The sequence below is a fragment of the Rhinolophus ferrumequinum genome, chromosome X, assembly GCF_004115265.2.
Source record: "Rhinolophus ferrumequinum isolate MPI-CBG mRhiFer1 chromosome X, mRhiFer1_v1.p, whole genome shotgun sequence".
NCBI lineage: Eukaryota > Metazoa > Chordata > Mammalia > Chiroptera > Rhinolophidae > Rhinolophus > Rhinolophus ferrumequinum.
In genome coordinates, this window is record NC_046284.1 from 97,917,661 (window position 1) to 97,925,317 (window position 7,657).

Below are 7,657 nucleotides of genomic sequence, written 5' to 3' on the forward strand. Positions count from 1 at the left end.
AATGCTGGCAGTAAGTGGGCCACATTGATTTTTTCTCCTGACTCTAGTGGCATCCTGCTAATGAAGCTTGTCTCTGTAGACTTTTACTGTATAAGCTAATATGCACCATGGGAAGAATGCATCATATCAGAGCCCCTAACCCTGGGAGAGCAGTTTGTGGATACAGAACATTTGCTATTAGAACCACAGTCCATATCAAAATATCTGACTGAGAAAAGTATGATGCCTGCCACACATTTATGTCTTACCAAAGTGAGTTTGCATCTTTGGAGGTCTGCATGATGTCAGATTCATGTCCATTATAGAAACACAGACTTCTGTGATAGGAGATTGTGAAGAGATAATCCTCCACCAGGTTCCAAATATAGTGTAAGGCACTGATTCTCAGACTTGGCTGCACATTGGAATCCCCTGGATAGGTTATAAAACGATGGCTGACAGGACCCAACCCCTAGAGATTCTGATTTAATGGTGTGGGCTGTGGCCTTAGCATCCAGATTTTAAACTGCCTTCCAAGTGATTCTAATGGGCAGGCAAGGTTGAGCACTACTGAACTAAAGAATATGTGCTGTAGTTCAAGTTTAGAGAAGGCATTCTTCCATTGAGTTAGTCACTGATTATGGTTATATTTGTTTATGCCCTGGTTCACTCACACTCACATTCATATGCTTCTAGTAGTGTGTGTGTGTGTGTGTGTGTGTGTGTGTGTGTGTGTGTGTTTCTGTGTTGGGTGTGGATGTGCATTACCAGAATCTGGGAGGGAGCTAGTCACTTAGAGTATTTTGTTTTGTTCATACTTGATTTGCTGATATTTTTCTGGAAACCTAAAAGGAGCATAGAATTTTTCAGAAAATGTTGCCAACAGATGGTCATCTCTTTAGATTCTTTATTGATATAAAACTAAAATTGATTGTCAAGTTGAACAGTAAGCAGGCTCTTTATTTAAAATAAATGGTTTGGGGTAGCATGAAGGGTTTGGTCTCCTTCCTGGAAATCACAATCTGAGAGCTCAGCAGACCACAGAGGAAGAAGGCCTAGAAGAGTGAAGAGATGCTTCCACCTATTTCAGATACTCTCTGGCCTGCTTTTCCCGGAATCAAAATATATATGCTGACACAAAAGAAGCTGTAAGAAAGTCACAACTGAATCAGATGATTGTTCCCAAACCAAATAGATTAGGGTGGGGTGGGGTGCAGTGGCGGAAGGAACATAGCAGTGTAGCAACACTCCGTACTGCAGAGATGTGCCATGCTGCCTAGGTCATCATGAGCCATGGGTGAAGGATGGGGATGGAGGGAGAGGATCCTCCAGGGATACTTCTTAGGCCTCCTGGAGCATATGCATGATTCTTCAGGGTGCTCCTAACTTGCTCATTCTAACTCGTTTCCCCAGCCTTCTCTTATTCAGTAATTGGCTTTCTGTGCTTTCACTTGCCCCAGTCTTCCAGGCTATCACCTCTGTTTAAGGAAGTCAACTTGGCCCCATAAGACTTACAAATGTGGCACTTTGGTTTTAATGAATGTAAATGGAATTTGATCTGCCCAGTTACTGCTGGTTCTGCCCAGAGGGGTAGTGATGAGGGGTTTCTTTTGATCCCAAGAGTGGAGTTTGGAAGAGTGAAAGGCTTCCAGCCTGTTTCTTTTTTTCCTTAAAATATGTCTGAAATTATTCATATCTCAACTTGTGGGAGACAGTTTCTTTTCAAATATTCCCAACTGTATCACAAAAGAAATTCCTCTTCCTTATGTACTTTGACCTAGATTTCTAACTAGATAGTATCTTCTTATATTAAGAGAGTTTTTCCCCCTCTCCTGACCTGGTGATGTGATAAACTTTCTTATATTAATTATTAATGAAGGGCATCATGCCCAGATGACCTCACTCTGATCCCTATATCTAATGTGTCTAAGAGAGACAGAGCAAACTTGGTTCACCTCACTACACTACATTATCGACATAGCCCACTATTTCTTACCACTGATGTTTACTTAAAGGTGTAGGGTTCAGGCAGAAAATGACAGAGGATAATGTAGTACAACTGCCTACTACTCCAAAGAAATATTGTCTGCCCAATGAATCAAAGTGCAGAAGGACATAGACTCACTTGCAATTTTAACAGGAATAATAGGTTCCACAACTACTTCTCTACCTACACTTTTGTAGTTAATAATGATGACGAACCTCTCTTGGTACTCTTTTGCAGGAAATAAAAAGCAATAATGGGATTATCACTTAGCATAGGGTCCTGTGTAGCATAGGCATTCAAGAAATACTTATTGAATATATAAAAATCAGAATATTTTGCTAGAGTAATCATGAATTTAGTTGCATTCACAGTCCTGAAAGTACTATATCCAATAAGTAGAGTCAGCTACTGAGCATGTTGACAAATTGAAGACATCTGCGACCCACCTTCATTTGATTAAATCACAAAATGAGTTGCTTGGAATCTTATATGTGCATAGAATGAGAAAAGTGGAGAAAATACTGCATAGATTCAAAATGTTCAAAGCTGCACAACATGCAGTATATACTAAAGCCTTCTGTGTGGGGAAAAAATGGATGTAAAACTGTTACTGGTCTTCTGGGATTAGTAGATAATAAAACAATTAGAAAAGAGTGAAGGATATACCAGGTCATCCATATATACTCATATGTGACCAAGAAGCCTGAATTTGCAATTCAATCTTAAGGAAAAGATGGGCTTACCTGAGATTGCCCCTTCTCACAATGACTCAAGGAACAGGTAGTTCTGTATCAAACATCTCTTGCTACATCCCCTATTTTTTGTTATTTGCAACACATAGATAAATACAACCGTTTTTGAAAAAGTGTTTGAATTTACCTCTGTTAAGATTAAGGAAATTGCCAAAAGGCAATTTATATGATTTGTGATTGCTATAACACCCCCAACTCATACATGATGTAGGCTGAAACATTAGTAAAAATTATCAAGGATGCTGCCTTAGTCCTTTCTGGCTGCTATAACAAAAGTATCATTGATTGGGTGGCTTACAAACAGAAATCTGTATCTCATACTTCTGGAACCCAGAAAATCCCAAGATCAAGGCACTGGCAGATTTGGTGTCTAGTAAGGACCTACTTCCTGGTTCATAGCTGTCTTTTCACGGTGCCCTCACATGTTGAAAGAGGCAAAGAGCTCTGTGGGGCCTCTTTTATAAAGACACTAATCCCATTCATGAGGGCTCCACCCTCATGACCTAATCACCTCCCAAAGGCCCCACTTCCTAATACCATCATATCAGGCTTTAGGATTTAACACATGAATTTTAGATAGACATAAACATTTTGTCTATAGCAGATGCCCTGACATAGATTGTTGGCCATTAAGAATGGCTTGTTTCTCATTTTATGTTTTGCTCTAGAAGTCAGTTCCAATAAATGGCATTGGATCTCAAGCTGGCCTCAATCATATTTGTCCAGCCTCAGCTGAAGAGTTATGTCATAAAAAAGATAATTTTCATAAAGTAAGCCTTCATTTATCTTCTTCACTCAGTTACATCACAAGAATTAAATCTTCTTTAGGAATCATGAATCTAGATAAGGTGGTTCCCAACACATTAATTTTGGGGTGTTAGTGGGGAGTAAGATGCAGGGAACTTATGAAGAAAGGAGTATGCTTGGCACCTGGTCATGCCCAGGGTGATGTTACCTAGGGGTGTTACAAACATGTCAAACAAAAATGAAAAGACGAATCATATGTGGAGAAAAGTCTCTGTCAGACTGAGGAAATTTGAGAGCATATATATCAGGAAAAACAGTAAGACAAAGAAATGGTGATAAACTGGGGAAAAAAGATGAGTTTGATAAACAAGAGAAGTGAAAAAAAATAGAGCTGGGAGAAACGTAGGATCAGATAAGAAAATAGTTTATTCATTTTTCCTTTGAATTATTCCTCTATGTCAAGCTCTGTATTAGATATTCATAAAAGTTAATGGAAAGAAAGTTGAAGTCTTTGTCCACAAATCCTTGGGTGAGTCTTTTATTTGGGACACTACTTAAAGCGTCTCTTAAATGCCAGGTTTGGTGATATATTAGAATCACAACAGCTGTTTCTTTCAAGACACAAAGCAGCTGAAGGTCACTGTACAAGCATTTTCCTAAAGGTGACTTTACAACAGTAATGCCATTAGTGACATCGTTTCTGGAGTCGTTAGACTTCTTTTTTGTTGTACTCACAGATATTTATTTTTTATACCCCTCGAGGACTCATCAGGTAAGAAAGTAGAGGAAAAGTATTTCTCTAATACAGTACAGCATCGACTGGAAATTCTGCTGACACGATCCTAAGACAGCCTTGCAAAAAGAATCTCCTTAGTTGAAAAAAATATACCAAATAAGAACAAGATATACCATATACATTCAAGGCTATAGCATTCAGATCTTTCTAGAAGGTATGATCTTCTTGAGCTCCCACTGTTGCTGACTTTAATAATTCTAGGAAGCTGTACACCACATCCTGTGACTATATATATATATCAATATATATAAAATTATAGTTGACATTCAGTATTATTCAGCTTCAGCTTCAAGTGTACAGCTCAGTGGTCAGGCACCTACACCATCCATGAAGTTGCCTCCCTAATAAGAAAAGTGTCCATTGGATACCCTACAAAATCTTTTTTTTTAATTTGATAAAATTTATAGTCCAAATGGGGGAGAACTGAAATCTTTGTTTTTTAATTAAAGTTTATTGGGGTCACAATTGTTAGCAAAGTTACATAGGTTTCAGGTGTACAATTCGGTAATACATCATCGGTATATCACATTGTGTGTTCACCACCCAGAGTCGGTTCTCTTTCCAAAATCTTTACAACATTATTGATTATATTCCCCAAACTAATAAAAAAATAATAATAATTCTAGGAAGCTAGAAGGCTATTCAGAGACATGCAGTAAAACACATACTGCATTTTAAACTCTTGCTCCATTCTTTTAAATTTTTTTCTTGTTCTGAGAAAATCAGAATGGTGCACTGCTTGAACATAAATTGCCATGTGGAAGAGTAGTTCTTGGAAAAAATCAGTAAATCCAGAGAATGGGTGGTATTATCTGGCCAGTGGCCAGTCACCCTTATGGTATCCAGACTTACATTGCATGTGGTGATAACACCAGATGGTCCATTTTCCCATCTGTCTAGAGCCACTCAAATTCTTTCCAAAGAGAAACATTTGGGGATTCCCAGGTTTGATATGCCAAAAGGCAAAAGATGTGAAATCAAGCAGAAAAATAGGAAGAATGAAAAGTTCCCGCAATTTTTTAAGTCACCAAAAAATTAATGAGGTTTGCATTGTAATTAAATTATCTATTTGGGTTACCAATGAATAAATATTGACCTATCATCATTCTATTCACTGTGCTCCTCAGTTTAATAGTGAGTGTCCATCTGTCTTATCAGAGCTTCACTCAGTTGCACGCACTGAGATTGCTCAAATGGTAGCCTCAGTCACAGCTAACTTCTGATCTTGATTAGACCTTGAGCAAGGCTGATGACATATGAGCCTCACACCCAGATCTGTCAAATATATTTCCTCTTCAATCCTTGTATCTGATGTGCCAAGGGTGTCCCAAACTGCAGGCTCTCTACATTTGAGCTTCCAGATACAAGGTGGCTTTTGCTCTTGTTTCCTATTTTGCATATATATATATATATATATATATATATATATATATATATATATATATATATATGGCTAGTTTGCCTTTTTTCAGTTAAGCTTTAATGGACCTTAACTCTAATCTTTCACAGATAGTTGTTCAGCTCTCTGCTCCTCTTCACAACCTGCCTACCTCCGTATTTAGGGAAGGGATGCTGAGGCACAGGAAGGGATGCTCAGGCCATTCTGGACCCCTGAAGTCTTCTGCAACATCACATGTAGTGACAGTCCATAGACCTCCAGCAGTCTTTCAATGGGCAGATCTGAAGGACTGATGCAGAAGCACCTCACAGGATAGCCAAATGAAGGGACAGCCCGTTTATAGTCCGACCCTCTGTCTATGAAGTACACTAGCGCAGTGTACAGGATAGAGGCGTTTCTCCGTTGCACACACTATACTTCTTTCCCATGTTACCTAATTGTTCAAGACCTCTGCTTCCCCACTTGTAAAATGGAGATAATACACCTATACATGAGATTGCGTGAAGAGTAAATTACTTAATACATTTAATACTCAAAACTGATCGGGCACGATGAAAGCACCTAACCATTATGACTATTATTATCATTATTAGTTCTATAATCAGAAGATTGAAATACAAAACGATATGAACATTGATTAACTATAGATCAGGGAGTGGTGGGGTTATAGGTACATCCTTTACATTTGTTCTTATTGTTTGTTCTACCTTATCTAAGTTTCCTAATAACATTGTTTATATAATCATGAAAAATCAGTGAGTTGTTTTTTAAGGTACTAACAATTCTGGGGAGTAACTCAGTAAAAGTTGAGCTCTTCTTGGACCCAAAGAGAGTTGGAGCTATGATAACACCTAAAAGAGTCTGAATGATTATTTTCAAAGTATTTAACCTTTGAATGATTTCCACACTGTGGAATCTGCAGAACAGCACACAAAAAATGGCAAAAATCACAAACTCCAAAGACAGACACCTTTCTATCTTTGTTATGACATAATTCCAGGAGGCTCCTGAGAACCCTATGCACCTGGGTTAAGTGTGGTGGTGGCTTGATGGAGGCAGTGCTGCCACCTCAGGCTTTTCCAGCCCCATCTCCCCAGAATCCTCTCATGCAAGACTTTACCAGAAACCCCTGTGGTAGAGTCTTCAGGTAAAGAGGGACATTCTTTCATACTGCGCCTTTCTCAGATTTCTTTTCCAATCAACTTTTCCTAATTGTTCTCTCTCTTTTTCTCTCTCTTGCTTACTTTCTTCTCTTTCCCTCCCAATCAAGGCTAAAGGAATGAGAACCAATTAGTAAGTAACTGAAACTTCCATTATGGGAATTATTTAAATTTGAAAAATGTTAATACGATACAGCATATAGAGATGTGTGTTAATTCATCTCAGGGAATTTTAGAGAAGCTACTGTTGTTTTGGTTGGAAAGAATGGGGGAAATGTTCAGAAGATTGATGCTGCTGGAGTACCATTTTCCCAATTCAGATACTTTCAAAAAATCATCCACTATCGTACTGAATTAAAATCCTACCCTAGAAGTGTTAGGCTTTCAAATATTTTTTTATAAGATACTGGGAAAAGAGCTTAAGTTGTTGCAGATAAGGTCAGAGGATCTACTACAAATGTTTCACTGTATATTTTACATATTTAATAATATATAATTAGTATATATGACATATATACTAATATGCTATACCTCTAATGAACCTCTGGAAGAATGTTCTGCTCTCTCTGAAGCCAATCTCTCTACCAATAATAAAATGTATGTAATAGGAATTCACATTTATAAAGAGGAAGAAGGGAAAATGCATTAGTGCTGTGCTGTTTTAAAAGGCAGAAAAGGCATTTGATCAGATGATTGATTCTCATCTGTCATGAAAACCTTTCTTATAAAGAAAAAAAGAATCTCACCATGTTTCTAATAGCAAAATGGCCAATTCTCATTTCTTGCCTAATGAATTATTTACATACTCCACCGAAGGCCATTTATTCTCAATCTACA